Source organism: Pristiophorus japonicus, chromosome 6, assembly GCF_044704955.1.
Source record: "Pristiophorus japonicus isolate sPriJap1 chromosome 6, sPriJap1.hap1, whole genome shotgun sequence".
Taxonomy (NCBI): domain Eukaryota; kingdom Metazoa; phylum Chordata; class Chondrichthyes; family Pristiophoridae; genus Pristiophorus; species Pristiophorus japonicus.
The window spans coordinates 51,932,388-51,949,290 of record NC_091982.1 but is presented as its reverse complement, the minus strand read 5'-3'; the positions used below and the strand labels follow the sequence as shown (position 1 = coordinate 51,949,290).

At 45.7% G+C, this 16,903-nt stretch overlaps 1 pseudogene; it reads right to left on the bottom strand.

The window, feature by feature from the left end:
- Positions 1-14,630: 14,630 nt before the first annotated feature.
- On the bottom strand, positions 14,631-14,805 carry LOC139266530 (U2 spliceosomal RNA; annotated as a pseudogene).
- Between the last annotated feature and the right edge of the window lie 2,098 nt (positions 14,806-16,903).

The window sequence follows — 16,903 nt, the reverse complement described above, 5'->3', positions numbered from 1 at the left end:
ATTCCACAGATTGACAACCCTCTGAGAGAAGAAATTCCTCCTCATCTCTGTTTTAAATGGGCAGCCACTTATTCTAAGATCATGCCCTCTAGTTCTAGTCGCCCCCATCAGTGGAAACATCCTCTCTGCATCCACCTTGTCAAGCCCCCTCATAATCTTATACGTTTCGATAAGATCACCTCTCATTCTTCTGAATTCCAATGAGTCGAGGCCCAACCTACTTCATAAGTCAAACCCCTTATCTCTGGAATCAATCTAGTGAACCTTCTCTGAACTGCCTCCAAAGCAAGTATATCGTTTCGTAAATATGGAAACCAAAACTGCACGCAGTATTCCAGGTGTGGCCTCACCAATACCCTGTACAACTGTAGCAAGACTTCCCTGCTTTTATACTCCATCCTCTTTAAAATAAAGGCCAAGATTCCAAAATTCAGTGAGGTTTGAGAAACATTGTCATGGATGTCTGTCTTATTGCATTTCTTATTGTAAGCAGCAGTCTTCATACACTCACAGAGCACGAGGTCTTTGACACTGATTGAGAATGAACTGTTTCCATTCATTATATTCCACATGTAATTCAACCTTCCTCACATTTCCTTTAATCATTCCTGTATTCCAAATTAATGTGAGGCACGACTGCCTTTAAAACTAAGGATAAAATGAGAGAGCCTGGTGAGATTCACCCCATCAATCATCTCAGTGAAAACAGAGGGGTTGTTGCATAATACTGTTGTAATACAGTCTTCAGTTTTAGTTCACTTAGTGTAAACCAGCATGTTTTTTTTAAAGCAATTTGCAAAGTGTCAGCCATGGCTCAGTGGATAGTACTCTCGTCTGACTCAGAATGTTGTGGGTTCAAGTCCCACTCAAGGGACTTGAGCACACAAATCTAGGCTGACACTTCAGGGCAATGCTGAGGGATTTCTGCACTGTCCGAGGTGCCGTCTTTCAAATCGGATGTTAAACTGAGGCTCTGTCAGCATCTCAAGCGGAGGTAAAAGATCACATGGCACTAATGTTAAGAAGAACAGGGGAGTTATCCCTGGTGTCCTGGCTAATATTTATCGCTCAATCAACATTACTAAAACAGCCTCTCTGGTCATTATTGCATTGCTGTTTGTGGGAGCTTGCTGTGCACAAATTGGCTATTGCATTTCCTACATTACAACAGTGGCTACACTCCAAACGTACTTCATTGGCTTTGGGACGTTTTGAAGTTGTGAAAGGCACTACATAAATGCAAGTTTTTCTTTAAAATATTATATTTGGATAAAAATATATATACTAGCAGGTCTCCCTGGCTTTACTTCGGGTGAATCAAAGAATGCGCTTAAATGTCACGGTTAAAGGGAGCAAGTGTGATGTTTACCAGAAATTAATGCAATGCGCAAGCTATCACAAGCAGATCTCACATGGCACTGCTCAAGGTGAGTGAGAGTGACATTTGCAATTTTCCAATGCAAAGGCACAATTCTTGAATTTGGAGCACTTCAGAAAATGATGACTAAAGCTTCTGTAATTTCCTCACCTATTTATTCTAATACCCTGAGATGCAAACCATGAGGTGCTCAAGATTTATCGATCTTAAGTCCCAATCCTGTGGAGGATGAGACCCAGGAGAATGACTATCAGGTACAGTACTTCTGACCACTTTCTCTGTCATCAACCAGTTCCTGTCTTTCTATTCCAGCTTTAAACCATTCATGTGACCTATTGGTAAATTTGCCAAAATATGCCGGCTTTTATCAAAGTGAAAACAAAACAAACAAAAAAAACTCATAAAACCTTCAAAAAATGTATTGTTTATGCAGTGTTCCAATTTCAGTATGAAGGAAATTAACCTTAAGCCCCAAAATCGTGAGAAGACAAATATTGTTGAACAGAAGATAAGAAATAGGAGCAGGAGTAGGCCATACGGCCCCTCAAGCCTGCTCCGCCATTTAATACGATCAAGGATGATCTGATCATGGACTCATCCAGTTCCCTGCCCGCTCCCCATAACCCCTTATTCCCTTATCGGTTAAGAAACTGTCTATCTCTGTCTTAAGTTTATTCAATGATCCAGCTTCCAAATTAAAAGAGGCATGGCTTGCTGACATTCAGGAGGAATACAATAATTCAGGCATTTTTACTAGCGGGTTTAAATCACTTGGGAAAGATATGCTCAGTCTTTGGACTGAGAAAAAGAAATGCATTCTCATTGAGGAATTTTTGTTTTCTAACTGGTTTTACATACAGGTATTCCTAATTGAGGCTTGGTTTGAAAGTCCCATGGTGCTGGGTCTGAAGAACTTGTGAGTTCTATACTAATACCAAGAGGGAGGGAGTGCCGTGGAAATTACTGTGCACTAGTGCAGCATGTTTCAATGGTGTGCAGGCCATTGATTAATCCCACGATTATTATTCTCTGTGTTCCTGCTGAAAGGGAAGTTCAATCATCAGTGAACAATCGAGATGGTTATTCCAAAAAGCTTTTTGATAGAGGTTCCACACGAAAGGTTATTAATTGAACTCAAAGCTGTGGGCATCCTAGATAGCTAACAGAAAACAGAGTTGGGATAAATGGGTCATTTTCAGGTTGGCAAACTGTAACTAGTGGGGTGCCACAGGGATCAGTGTTGGGGCCTCAACTATTTACAATCTAGATTAATGATTTGGATGAAGGGACAGAATGTAATGCAACCAAATTTGCTGCTGATACAAAGACAGGTGGGAAAGCAAATTGTGAGAAGGATGCAAAGAATCTGCAAAGGGATATAGATAGTGTTACACTCAATAAATGGTGAGGACTGAGTACTGTGTGCAATGAGCAAGTGTGAACTTAGCTCCTTTATTAAGGTTCCAGAGTGCAGGTACCTCATGGGTGGCCTGCTTATATAGTGTGCTCCCAAGGGATGCTGGGATCCCTTGGGACTCCCAACAGGCGGGCCCTCTGGTAGTCAGGTGTGATGTAGGTTACAAGGGGTTAAATACATAAAAGATAGGTTAAGTGAGTGGGCAAAAAATTGGCAGGTGAGAAAATATGAGGTTATCCACTTTAGTAGGAAAAATATAAAAGCAAATTATTATTTAAATAGCGAGAGACTACAAAATGCTGCAGTACAGCGGGATCTGAGGGTTCTTGTACATGAAACACAAAAAGTTAGCACGCAGGTACAGCAGGTAATTGAGAAGGTAAATGGAATGTTGGCTTTTATTACAAGAGGGGTGGAGTATAAAAGTCCTGCTACAACTGTACAGGGCGTTGGTGAGACCACACCTGAAGCACTGCATACAGTTTTGGTCTTGGTATTTAAGGGAGGATATACTTGCATTGGAGGCAGTTCCGAGAAGGTTCACTAGGTTGATTCCTGAGATGAAGGGGTTGTCTTATGAAGATAGATTGAGCAGGTTGGGCCTATACTCATTGGAGTTTAGAAGACTGAGAGGTGATCTTATTGAAACATATAAGATTCTGAGGGGGCTTGACAGGGTAGGTGCAGAGATGATATTTCCCCTCATGGGGGAATCTAGAACTAGGGAGCATAGTTTCAGAATAAGGGGTCGCCCATTTAAAATGGAGATGAGGTAGAGTTTCTTCTCTGAGGGTTGTGAATCTTTGGCATTCTCTGCCCCAGAGAGCTGTGGAGGCTGGGTCATTGAATATATTTAAGGTGGAGATAGACAGATTTTTAAATAAGGGAGTGAAGGGTTATGGGGAGCGGGCAGGGAAGTGGAGTTGAGGTCTATCAGCGATGATCTTATTAAATGGCGGAGCAGGTTTGAGGGGCCGTATGCCCTACTCCTGCTCCTATTTCTTAAGTTCTTATGTTCTTATAAACCCTGTGAATTAATTAAAAACTGACTCAATGGTATGAAACATGAGGTTCTCATTAAATAAGTTCTGTCAGAGTGATGGTGGGAGGGGGAGGGGGAAGTATTGAGCAAGGTGCCCCCAGGGTTTCGATGTTCAAATCTCTTGGGGCCTAAATTTGCTCGCGTTGCATTTGGGACGGTAAGTTTTAAAAGATTGACAATATAGCGCCTGGCAAGATGGCCTGCAAAATTGTGGAAAATTGGGCACTTTCCCCTCAGAAATGCAGCACAGCGATATCGAAGACGCTAATGGCCTCAGTGGCGCACTGCAGGGGCACTATTACCGGGGCTGCACCCAATTACACCTGACTTTCACTCACTGGTAATGAGTCTGCTGTTCATTCCAGTTCTTAAAGGGGATGTGGTTTCAGGCAGCACTTGGTCAATCTCATCATTTGTTCAGTTGACTAAGCTGTAAGGAAGGTGTGTGATGGCTTCTGCAGGGCATTATGCAAGGAGCACTCGCTTCAGCGACCTGGCCTTGGAGACATTGGTGGGGGCGGTCAAGGGAAGGAGGGAGGTACTGTTCCCTCCACCTGGGAGAAGGCCTACTCCACAGGTTTAAGGGCCATGTGGGCAGAAGTGGCTGCGGAGGTCGGGCAGCACCTTGGTGGATAGAACCCCTACCCAGTGTCGCAAGAAATTCAACGACCTCACTCGGATTGTCAAAGTGAGTACATGTTTCCACAACTGTTACGGAACAGCCTCTGAACCTCTGTCTGTGAACACTATGAAAACCAGCACTTAACCCAGTAGGCAACTACCAACCATCTGTGCCTATTCACACTCACTGCCTCATTTCATGCCTTGCCTACAGTCACAGCTATTTAACCACGGCAGGCATATCTTCCACATGCATAACTGGACTGTTACTCAGCTTCCTTTCTTTTGCAGGCCAAGATGGCACACAACAGGATGGAGCAGCAGCAGACTGGAATGGGGGAAGCTGAACTTCGCTTTCCGACGTGGAGGAGCGAGTACAGCATCTCATTGGCCCATAGGTGGTGGGCGCCGGAGACATCGAGCCCACTGGGAGCACCAATGGTATCTTAATCCCCTCTTCTCATCCCACTTCTCCCTTAAACGAGAACGCCCCTTAACTTTCCACCATCTCATTCTGTCTGCATTCCTTGTTCCAGTCCTGCCCCCCTGCCCGCACCTTAACATGATTCTTGTGCCATTTATGCTTTCAAATAATAAGCCAGCAGAGGAGCAGCCTATGCCTGAGCAATCCCGCCCCCCCCTCCCCCCACCCGCGCCCCCGCCACCAACCAGGCACAAGGGGGATGAGCCAAACACAGTGTAATTGCTTCTCTCATCTGCAGGCACCAGCTCAGATACTGGCACTACGTGGTCATTAGAGGTTAACTTAGTACAGGGGTCTGCACTGGGTGATACACCGGGGCCTAGCAGGCTGCAACAGGGTCAAGGAGAAAGGGAAGCTCGGGAGCCATCTCCCCAGAGGGCAGGTTCTGCTGCACAGGACTCAGATGAGGACCTTGATAGGGAGGCATTCTCACAAAGGGTGATGGCCATGCACTCCGGCATTATAGGTGCAATGGCATGGGTGCCCGAGAGCCTGTTGCAAGGGTAAGGAACGTGGAGGAGTCTGCTCTGCGCACACCATGGAGCCCATCATTGCCAGTATGCAGACGATGGTGGACAACCAGACAGACCGTGCGGATCCAGACCTCATAACGCGTGTCATGGGCGATGTGGCAGCTTCAATTGTGGCACAGGCGGAAGCAACACAACGTCTTGGTGCTGCAATAGAGTCAATGGTTGCTCGCATGGATGCTCAGACTGCTCTCATGCAGTGTCAGATTGATGCCACGCAACGTCTTGGTGATGTCATGCTGTCTCAGCTGCATGCCACGCAAGCTCTGACTGCTGCCATCGCCACTGGGTCCACCAGTCGACCAGCAGATTGGGAGGAATGCTGAGCTGCTGTCCCGGGGGAGTGGCACTGGGTCAGTGGAGCAGGAGCCTGCTGTCCTCTCTCAGATTGACAGCATTCCTGATCTCACCACTGCCACTCCACCATTGCACTTGTCACTGGCCACCACTCAACCAGCCCAGACTGCCGCCTGAGGTGGTTCAGTCTACAGCCCGGCCTTCCAGGACCAGAGCTAGTCGAGGGCGTCCAACAAGGCCATCTGTAGTCTCTGGCCCCGACACTCAGCGGCTTTCCACCAACCGTGCTGCGGCCACAGGGGACACACTGCGGAGGAGCAGTAGAATAGATGAATGAAAAAGGTGCTATACGGATATGCTAAAGGTTAATGATTAAATACACAGTTATACATTTTATTGTTATTTGATCAATCGTGATTGGAATGTTTAGAGGTCAAAATTCAGTTTCAACCACCACCGCGCGTGGGCGGTGGCTAACAGGCGGCAAAGACCGACCTTCGACGGTAAGCGTCGTCCGCGCCTGCGCAGAAATTCATTCGGCTTTTTGACACAGCCGCCAAGAGCTAACGCTGTGCCGGCTAACGCCACCATCATCCAGTGGTGACATCATCCAGCGTGCAACACCTCCTTGGCGTCTCGATCGCGATATTTAGTTTGAACATCGGCCTTCCCGGCAGACGTTCTTGCAGCCTGGAAAAAGTGGTATAAAGCGGAACTCGGGCGGAATTGGCCAGAGAGCAAGGTATGTTTTTTTCTTTATTTATTTCTTCATGCTTGTGCTGCTTCTCTCTGCTCACGGGGAAAGAAATGTAATCCCTCCTCCTTCTGTACAGAGCATCTGTGACCTCATGGATGGCAAAGTGGGAGATGTTGGAGATGTCTCCTGTTGCTGCCTGGAAGGATCCATTGGCGTAGAAATTGAGCGCGATGGTAACCTTGACTGCCACTGAGAGAGCCATAGTCACCCTTGTCTGAGGCTCGAGGTCTGGTTGCAGGAGATGGCAGAACTCTGTGACCACGTCCTTGCTGAAGTGCAGCCTTCGCACACACTGCTCCTCAGTGAAATTGATGTAGGAGAACTGCTTATGGAATACCCTGGGAGAGTAAGGCTTCCTGTTGCCACCCTTGTGGCATCTTCTTCCTCTGGTACATCTTGATGTGCTTCCCACTGTGGTGCTTCACTGTGCCTCTCCCTTTACTTCTTCCTTTACCTCTCCCTGTGACTCTCCCTGCTGCGTGCTCCATGGGCCTCACCATGGGCTGCTCCCTCTCTCCCTCTCTCGATGCCTTTCCCTCTGCAATTGGCTGCGCCATTGTCTTTGGAGAAGCTTGCTCAAACGGTGAAGTCTGAGCAGGCAGTCAACTGCTAGCACAGCCCCCATGAAACGTCAGAAATGGTAGAACGTCATGCCATGAGAGATCCAGCGGAAAAGGTAGGAGGCAGAACAATGGTTGATCAAACAATCAGAGAAATCGGTCCAACACTGACTAACTGTTGCAAACCAGAAATAGGTAATGGCCGGAAAAAAAATCTTGCAAGATGGTAACTTTAAATAGCACTGGTGCATCCGGTTCCTGATTGCAACTCGACAGCTCGAGCTGTTGTTGTCATCGCCAGGCGCTAACATCGGTTGCACGGGGCAAATTCACTTCCAGGACGGTAAGGGGACGATATACACGGCAATGATGTCATCATCGGCGCTTGCTGCCGAGCGGGTCACTCACACCAGGAGCAGGGTGCAACCTCGTACCGCCTCCACAAAACCACTGCCCAATTCCGCGCCATGTGTTTTTTTTTGCAGGTAAAATCTATTTTGTGCCCTGTTTAACAACAGTCTCTAAAAGGGGCAATTTCAGCTCCCTAATGTTTCTCCTCTATGTCAATGACTTGGATTCAGAAACTCGATGCAAAGTGTTCAAATTTGAAAATTGCACCAAAGTAGGAGAGGCAGTGGAATCAGAAGAACAGTGAGGAGGGTAGTGATAGACTTCAAGAGGACAAAGACAGGCAGGCTGGAGGAATGGGTGGACATGTGGCAGATGAAATTTAATGCAGAAAAGTGCAAAATGATACATTTTGGTAGGAAGAATGAGGAGAAACATAGAAAATAGGTGCAGGAGTAGACCATTCGGTCCTTCGAGCCTGCAGGACCATTCGATGCGATCATGGCTGATCATTTCTTCAGTACCCCTTTCCTGCTTTCTCACCATACCCCTTGATCACTTTAGAGGCAAGGGCCATATCTAACTCCCTCTTGAATATATCCAATGAACTGGCATCAACAACTCTCTGCGGCAGGGAATTCCACAGGTTAACAACTCTCTGAGTGAAGAAATTTCTCCTCATCTCAGTCCTAAATGGCCTACCCCTTATCCTAAGACTGTCCCCTGGCTCTGGGCTTCTCAACATCAGGAACCATCTACCCGCATCTAAACTGTCCCGTCCCGTCAGAACCTTGTATGTTTCTATGAGATCCCCTCTCATCCTTCTAAACTCCAATGTATAAAGGCCCAGTTGATCCAGTCTCTCCTCATATGCCATTCCGGCCATCCCGGGAATTAGTCTGGTGAACCTTTGCTGCACTCCCTCAATAGCAAGAACATCCTTCCTCAGATTAGGAGACCAAAATTGAACACAATATTCCAGGTGAGGCCTCACCAAGGCCCTGTACAACTACAGTAAGACCTTCCTGCTCCTATACTCAAATCCCCTAGCTATGAAGGCCAACATGCCATTTGCCTTCTTTACCGCCTGCTGCACCTGTATGCCAAATTTCAATGACTGATGAACCATGACACCCAGGTCTCGTTGCACCTTCCCTTTTCCTAATCTGCCACCATTCAAATAATATTCTGTCTTCGCGATTTTGCCCACAAAGTGGATAACTTCACATTCAACCACATTATACTGCATCTGCCATGCATTTGCCCACTCACCTAACCTGTCTAAGTCACCCTGCAGCCTCTTAGCATCTTCCTCACAGCTCACACCGTCACCCAGTTTAGTATCATCTGCAAACTTGGAGATATTACACTCAATTCCTTCATCCAAATCATTGATGTATATTGTAAAGAGCTGGGGTCCCAGCACTGAGTCCTGCGGCACTTCACTAGTCACTGCCTTTAATTCTGAAAAGGACCCGTTTATCCCGACTCTCTGCTTCCTGTCTGCCAACCAGTTCCCTATCCACATCAGTATATTACCCCCAACACCATGTGCTTTGATTTTGCACACCAATCTCTTGTGTGGGACCTTGTCAAAAGCCTTTTGAAAGTCCAAATACACCACATCCACTGGTTCTCCTTTGTCCACTCTACTAGTTGCATCCTCAAAAAATGCCAGAAGATTTGTCAAGCATGATTTCCCCTTCATAATTCCATGCTGACTTGGACCGATCCTGTCACTGGTTTCCAAATGCACTGCTATTTCATCCTTAATAATTGATTCCAACATTTTCCCCACCACTGATGTCAGGTTAACTGGTCTATAATTACCCGCTTTCTCTCTCCCTTCCTTTTTAAAAATCTAAACTAAATGGTACAATTCTAAAAGGGGTGCATGAACAGAGACACTGGGGGTATATGTGCACAAATTGTTGATGGCAGAGCAGGTTGAGAAAGCAGTTAGAAAAACATACAGGATACTGGGCTAAATAAATAGAAGCATAGAGTACAAAAGCAAGGAAGTCATGATAAACCTTTATAAAACACTGGTTCGGCCTCAACTGGATAATTGTATCCAATTCTGGGCACCGCACTTCAGGAAGGGTAAGACTGCCTGAGAGAGGGTGCAGAAAAGATTTAAGAGAATGATTCCAGGGATGAGGGACTTCAGTTATGTGGATAGACTGGAGAAACATAGAAACATAGAAAATAGGTGCAGGAGTAGGCCATTTGGCCCTTCGAGCCTGCACCACCATTCAATAAGATCATGGCTGATCATTCACCTCAGTACCCCTTTCCTGCTTTCTCTCCATACCCCTTGATCCCTTTAGCAATAAGGACCATATCTAACTCCCTCTTGAATATATCTAACGAACTGGCATCAACAACTCTCTGCGGTAGAGAATTCCACAGGTTAACCACTGTCTGACTGAAGAAGTTTCTCCTCATCTCGGTCCTAAATGGCTTATCCCTTAGCAGGCTCATCACAGCTCACACCGCCACCCAGTTTAGTGTCATCTGCAAACTTGGAGATATTACTCTCAATTCCTTCATCTAAATCATTGATGTATATTGTAAATAGCTGGAGTCCCAGCACTGAGCCCTGCAGCACCCCACTAGTCACTGCCTGCCATTCTGAAAAGGACCCGTTTATCCCGACTCTCTGCTTCCTGTCTGCCAACCAGTTCTCTATCCACGTCAATACATTACCCCCAATACCATGTGCTTTAATTTTGCACAACTTATGTATGGGACCTTGTCAAAAGCTTTTTGAAATTCCAAATACACCACATCCACTGGTTCTCCCTTGTCCACTCTACTAGTTACATCCTCAAAAAATTCTAGAAGATTTATCAAGCATGGTTTCTCCTTCATAAATCCATGCTGACTTGGACCAATCCTGTCACTGGTTTCCAAATGCGCTGCTATTTAATCTTTAATAATTGATTCCAACATTTTCCCCACTACCGATGTCAGGCTAACCGGTCTATAATTCCCCATTTTCTCTCTCCCTCCTTTTTTAAAATGTGGTGTTACATTAGCTACCGTCCAATCCATAGGAACTGATCCAGAGTTGATAGACTTTTGGAAAATGATCACCAATGCATCCACTATTTCTAGGGCTACATCCTTAAGTACTCTGGGATGCAGACTATCAGGCCCCGGGGATTTATCGGCCTTCAATCCCATCAATTTCCCTAACACAATTTCCTGACTAATAAGGATTTCCTTCAGTTCTTCCTTCTCGCTAGATCCTCTGTCCCCTAGTATTTCCGGAAGGTTATTCGTGTCTTCCTTCATGAAAACAGAACCAAAGTATTTGTTCAATTTATCTGCCATTTCTCTGTTCCCCGTTATAAATTCACCTGATTCTGACTGCAAGGGACCTATGTTTGTCTTCACTAATCTCTTTCTCTTCACCTATCTCTAGAAGCTTTTACAGTCAGTTTTTATGTTCCCAGCAAGCTTCCTCTCATACTCTATTTTCCCCCTCCTAATTAAACCCATTGTCCTCCTCTGCTGAATTCTAAATTTGTCCCAGTCCTCGGGTTTGCTGCTTTTTCTGGCCAATTTATATGCTTCTTCCTTGGATTTAACACTATCCCTAATTTCCCTTGTTAGCCACAGTTGAGCCACCTTCCCCGTTTTATTTTTACTCCAGACCGGGATGTACAATTGTTGAAGTTCATCCATGTGATATTTAAATGTCTGCCATTGCCTATCCACCGTCAAACCTTTAAGTATAATTCGCCAGTCTATTCTAGCCAATTCACGTCTCATACCATCATCGTTACCTTTCCTGAAGTTCAGGACCCTAGTCTCTGAATTAACTGTGTCATTCTCCATCTTAATAAAGAATTCTACCATATTATGGTCACTCTTCCCCAAAGGGCCTCGCACAACAAGTTTGCTAATTAGTCCTTTCTCATTACACATCACCCAGTCTAGGATGGCCAGCCCTCTAGTTGGTTCCTCGACATATTGGTCTAGAAAACCATCCCTAATACACTCCAGGAAATCCTCCTGCGCCATATTACTACCAGTTTGGTTAGCCCAATCAATATGTAGATTAAAGTCGCCCATGATAACTGCTGTACCTTTATTGCACGCATCCCTAATTTCTTGTTTGATGCTGCCCCCAACCTCACTACTACTGTTTGGTGGTCTGTACACAACTCCCACTAGCATTTTCTGCCCTTTGGTATTCCGTAGCTCCATCCATACCGATTCCACATCATCCAAGCTAATGTCCTTCCTTACTATTGCGTTAATTTCCTTTTTAATCAGCAACGCCTCCACACCTTCTGATTCTGACTGCAAGGGACCTAGGGAAGCTGAGGTTGTTCTCCTTCGAGAAGAGAAGGTTGAGAGGAGACTTCATAGAGTTATTCAAAATCATGAGGGGTCTAGACAGAGTAGATAGAAACTGTTCCCATCAGTAGAATGGTCGAGAACCAAGCGACACAGATTTAAGGTGATTGGTTTTTTGCCAAAGGTGACATGAGAAAAAACTATTTTTACGCAGCGAGTGGTTAGGATCTGGAATGCACTGCATGAAAGGATGGTGGAGACAGACTTAATTGTGGCTTTCAAAAGACAATTGGGTAAGTACCTGAAGGAAAAGAAAATTGCAGAACTGCGGGAAAAGTGCGGGGGAGAGTGGGTCTGGCTGAAGTGCTCGTGCAGACGGGCTCAATGAGCCGAATGGCCTCCTTCTCTGTTGTAACCATGCTATAATTCTATGCAGCTGAGAAATTATGGAATGAGTTGGACAAGATATGGGAGTGGGGCAGAATGCAGACAAGGAAAACTTGTTCACCATGAATGTTGTGAAATAGCTAAGGAGGAGACAGAAATAGATTATTCGGTCTTCAAGTCTCAGGTAACCATGCCTGACCAATTGCAGAGCAGCAATCAACAAAGCCAGTGGAACATTGAATATAAGGACGTAAACCCTGCATTGGTATAGCGCCTTTCACGACCTCCAGGACGTTCCAAAGCGCTTTTCAGACACAAGTGTAGTCACTGTTGTAATGATCAACTGTTAGTGTTCTAGTCAGACTGCACCTTGAATACTGTGCCCAATTTTGGTTGCCGACATTCAAGTGCTGGAGGCTGTGAAGAGGCTGATCCCCAAGTGTCAGTATCGACTGTGACTCAGTGGGTAGCACACTCTACTCAGAGTCAGAAGGTTGTCCAGGGACTTGAGCACAAAAAACTAGGCTGACACTCCAGGACAGTGCTGAGGGTATGCTACACTGTCGGAGGTGCCGTCTTTCAGATGAGACGTTAAACCGAGGCCTTGTCTGCTCTCTCAGGTGGACATAAAAGATCCCATGGCAATATTTTGTAGAAAAGCAGAGGAGTTATCCCCGGTGTACTGATTAATATTTAATCTCTCAATCAACATAATAAAAACAGATTATTTGGGCATTAACACATTGCTGTTTGTGGGAGCTTGCTGTGCGCAAATGGGCTGCCACGTTTCCTACATTACAACAGTGACTACACTCCAAGACTACTTCATTGGCTGTGAAGCCCTTTGGGATGTCCAGTGGTCATGAAAGGCACTATAAAAATGCAAGACTTTCTTTCTTGCCAGGGGTATGAGTTATGAGGATAGACTGGAGAAATGTGGGGCTTTTCATCGTGAACAGGAGACACCTGAGAGTTGATGGTATAGAGGTGTAGAATACTACTAAGGGTGAAGAAAAGGTTAACCCAGAATATTACTTGTCATTTTGGAACCGATAATCAGGAAATTTAGGATTACATATTACATAGGATATACGGCACAGAAACAGGCCATGCGGCCTAACCAGTCCATGCTGGTGTTTATGCTCGACTCGCGCCTCCTCCCGTCTTTCCTCATTTAACTCTATCAGCATAACCCTCTATTCCCTTCTCCCTCATATGCTTGTCCAGTCTCCCCTTAAATGCATCTATACTATTCACTTCAACCACTCCCTATGGTAGCGAGTTCCACATTCTTACCACTCTTTGGATAAAGAAGTTTCTTCTGAATTCCCTATTTCTTGGTGACTAGAATATTAGAACTGATATTAGGAAATTCTTCAAACAAAGGGAAAACTCCAGAGCAGTGGAGACAAAAATCCCAGAATCATTTAAGGAAAAATTGGGTGCTACAATGGTCGGGGTGGGGGAGGGGACTAGGATCTCACTAAATGAATGGATTTAGATGGGCTGAATGGCCTTCCTTGTCCATAATTATCAAGTCTCATTTACATTCTGGGGATAATTTTGACTTTTGGTGACAGTGTAAATCAGGTAATGTCGATTCATCTGCCTGTTATACATCTCTCCCATATTTAATTCTCATTGACGTCAATTGTCGGAACCCTGAAGAATGTTCTACGCCCATCAATTTAGCAGCATTTGAAATCATCCTGTTTTAAAAAAAAAAATGTTGATCTATATTACATGACTAGTTTATTTTCTATTGAGCTGAGCAGCAATCTAAATAATCTGTCCATTGTGCATATGCGTCACTGGCAAGGCCGGCATTTATTGCGCATCCCTAATTGCCCTTGAGAAGGTGGTGGTGAGCCGCCTTGTCGAACCGCAGCTCACCAGTAGCGGACAACTGAGTGAACTTCTTGGGCCATTTCAGAAGACAGTTTAAGAGTCAACCACATTGCTGTGGGTCTGGAGACACGTATCGCCCAGTCCAGGTAAGGATATCCTTCCCTAAAGGACATTACTGAAAGAGATGGGTTTTTACGACAAGCTTTTCAATCCAGATTTATTTAATTAACTGAATTTAAATTCCCCAGCTGCCGTGACGGGATTTGAACTCGCATCTCTGGATCATTGGTACTGGCCTCTGATTACTAGTGCCCGTAACACAACCACTACACTGCCGTACCCGATTTCCAATATTTGAAAAAGAGCTGCCTCAGTCATAGTTGGGTGCGTGTATTTACGTTAAAGATAACAACTTGTGTGTGGGTTTTTATGCCGATGTGTTTCCCGAGTACACTCAGTCATTTTCCATTGCTTCAGTTGTTTTTTATAAACTTTAATTCCCAGAGTGGCTCTGTTGAACTGAACAAAATGCTTTCCACATTTTGATGACGTGTCACTTTTTTTTTAATCCAATTTCTTTCCAGATCAACTCTAACGCCAAAGATCACTTTGCGCCAATATATTTGATCTTAGGCCAAAAGGCCGAGAGGCGAAGTTGCACCGTTCCTGGAAATATTGCAATACCAGGTCGATGCATGGAGTGGACGGGGCATGCCCCTGATCCAGCTCCCTGTACAAAAATCAATTCAATATCATGTCCCCATCGGGGATATTAAACTGATAAGAACAGATACTACACTTGATCTTAGCCAAAAGGCCTTTTTTTTTTTATTCGTTGCCAATCTTTCCAATTCTTTGTCAGATCACAAACGCCAGAGGTCACCTTGCACACATCAAGGATCACCCTGCGCCAATGCTCTTAGCCAAAAGACCTAGAGCCCAAGCACCGTTCCTGGAAGTACTGCAATACCAGGTTCGTGCCATGGAGGTGGATGGGTCAGGCCCCCCACACACCTCCGTGGAGGTGAATGGGTCAAGCCACCCCACCCACCTCCTGTTTCCAAAAAAGCAAGCATATACCTTCCTGATCCAGGGAGAACCACCCGGAGGTCATGGTGGCTACTCCCCTGTCAGGTCAGTTACGCATGATCTTAGCCAAAAGGCCGCGAACCACGCCTTTTTTTTAAAAAATTCGTAGCCAATCGTTCCAATTCTTTGTCAAATCACAAACGCCAGAGGTCACCTTGCACACGCCAAGGATCACTCTGCGCCAATGCTCTTAGCCAAAAGGCCTAGAGCCACTGCACCGTTCCTGGAAGTACTGCAATACCAGGTTCGTGCCATGGAGGTGGATGGGTGAGGTCCCCCACACACCTCCGTGGAGGTGGATGGGTCAAGCCACCCCACCCACCTCCTGTTTCCAAAAAAGCAAGCATATACCTTCCTGATCCAGGGAGAACCACCCGGAGGTCATGGTGGCCACTCCCCTGTCAGGTCAGCCACGCATGATCCCAGCCAAAAGGCCGCGAGAACCACGCCTTACTGCTATTAAGCTTAACCTGCGCAAACATTTCAGTGTTGAAAACGGAAACTGAAAAGCTGCATTACTGTTGAATGATGCCCTTTAAGCTGTTGATGGCCCGATTTTAACATGTATAAAAACAGAAAATGCTGGAAACACACAGCAGGTCAGGCAGCATCTGTTGAGAGAGAGAAACTGAGTTAACGTTTCAGGTCGATGACCTTTTGTCAGAACTGGAAAAAGATAGAGGCAGGGAAAGGGAGGGGTGGGGGGGCAGGGGGAGGGAGGAAAGAACAAAGGAGAAGGTCTGTGATAGAGTGATTCAATGACAAAAGGGATGCTGGGGCGAGGCAAAACGGGGGTGGGACAAGTGAAGAAACAAAAGATTGGGCTTGAAAACCACTCGGAGTTCCAGCATCGCAGTATTTTATTTTTGCCCTCATTTTAACTCCTAGCCTGGGGTCATGGGTGTGGGCGGGAGGCTGAGAGGGAGAACAAACTGTCCGACCCTCTAGAGCGTGAGACCTGGGAGTTAACATCGATCAGGCCTCACAGTGGCCTGAAATTCATAAGTCTGGGCAGTCTCGACAGTTGATGAGGGCAATGCGGTAGATGTGGTGTACATGGACTTCCAAAAGGCATTTGATAAAGTGCCACATAATAGGCTTGCCAGCAAAATTGAAGCCCATGGAATAAAAGGGACAGTGGCAGCATGGATACAAAATTGGCTAAGTGACAGGAAACAGAGAGTAGTGGTGAATGGTTGTTTATCGGACTGGAAGAACGTATGCAGTGGTGTTCCCAGGGGTCGGTACCAGGGCCACTGCTTTTCTTGATATATATTAATGACTTAGACTTGGGTGTACAGGGCACAATTTCAAAATTTGCAGAGGACAGAAAACTTGGAAGTGTAGTGAATAGTGAGGAGGATAGTGATAGACTTGAAGAGGACATAGACAGGCTGGTGAAATGGGCAGACACGTGGCAGATGAAGTTTAATGCAGAAAAGTGGGAAGTGATACATCTTGGTAGGAAGAACGAGGAGAGGCAATATAACCGAAAGGGTACAATTCTAAAGTGCGTGCATGAACAGGGAGACCTGGGGTATATGTGCACAAATCATTGTAGTTGGCAGGGCAGGTTGAGAAAGCAGTTAAAAAAGCATCCGGGAGCCTGGGCTTCATAAATAGAGCGTAGGGGTAGAAATTCAGGTTGGTTGCACCTCCCGTTAGCACCCCCGGTCTGGACAGAGTAGATAGAGAGAAACTGTTCCCATTGGCAGAAGGGTCGAGAACCAGAGGAAACAGATTTAAGGTGATTGACATAAGAACCAAAGGCAATATGAGGAAAAACCATTTTATGCAGCGAGTGGAGAGGGTCTGGATGCACTGCCTGAAAGGG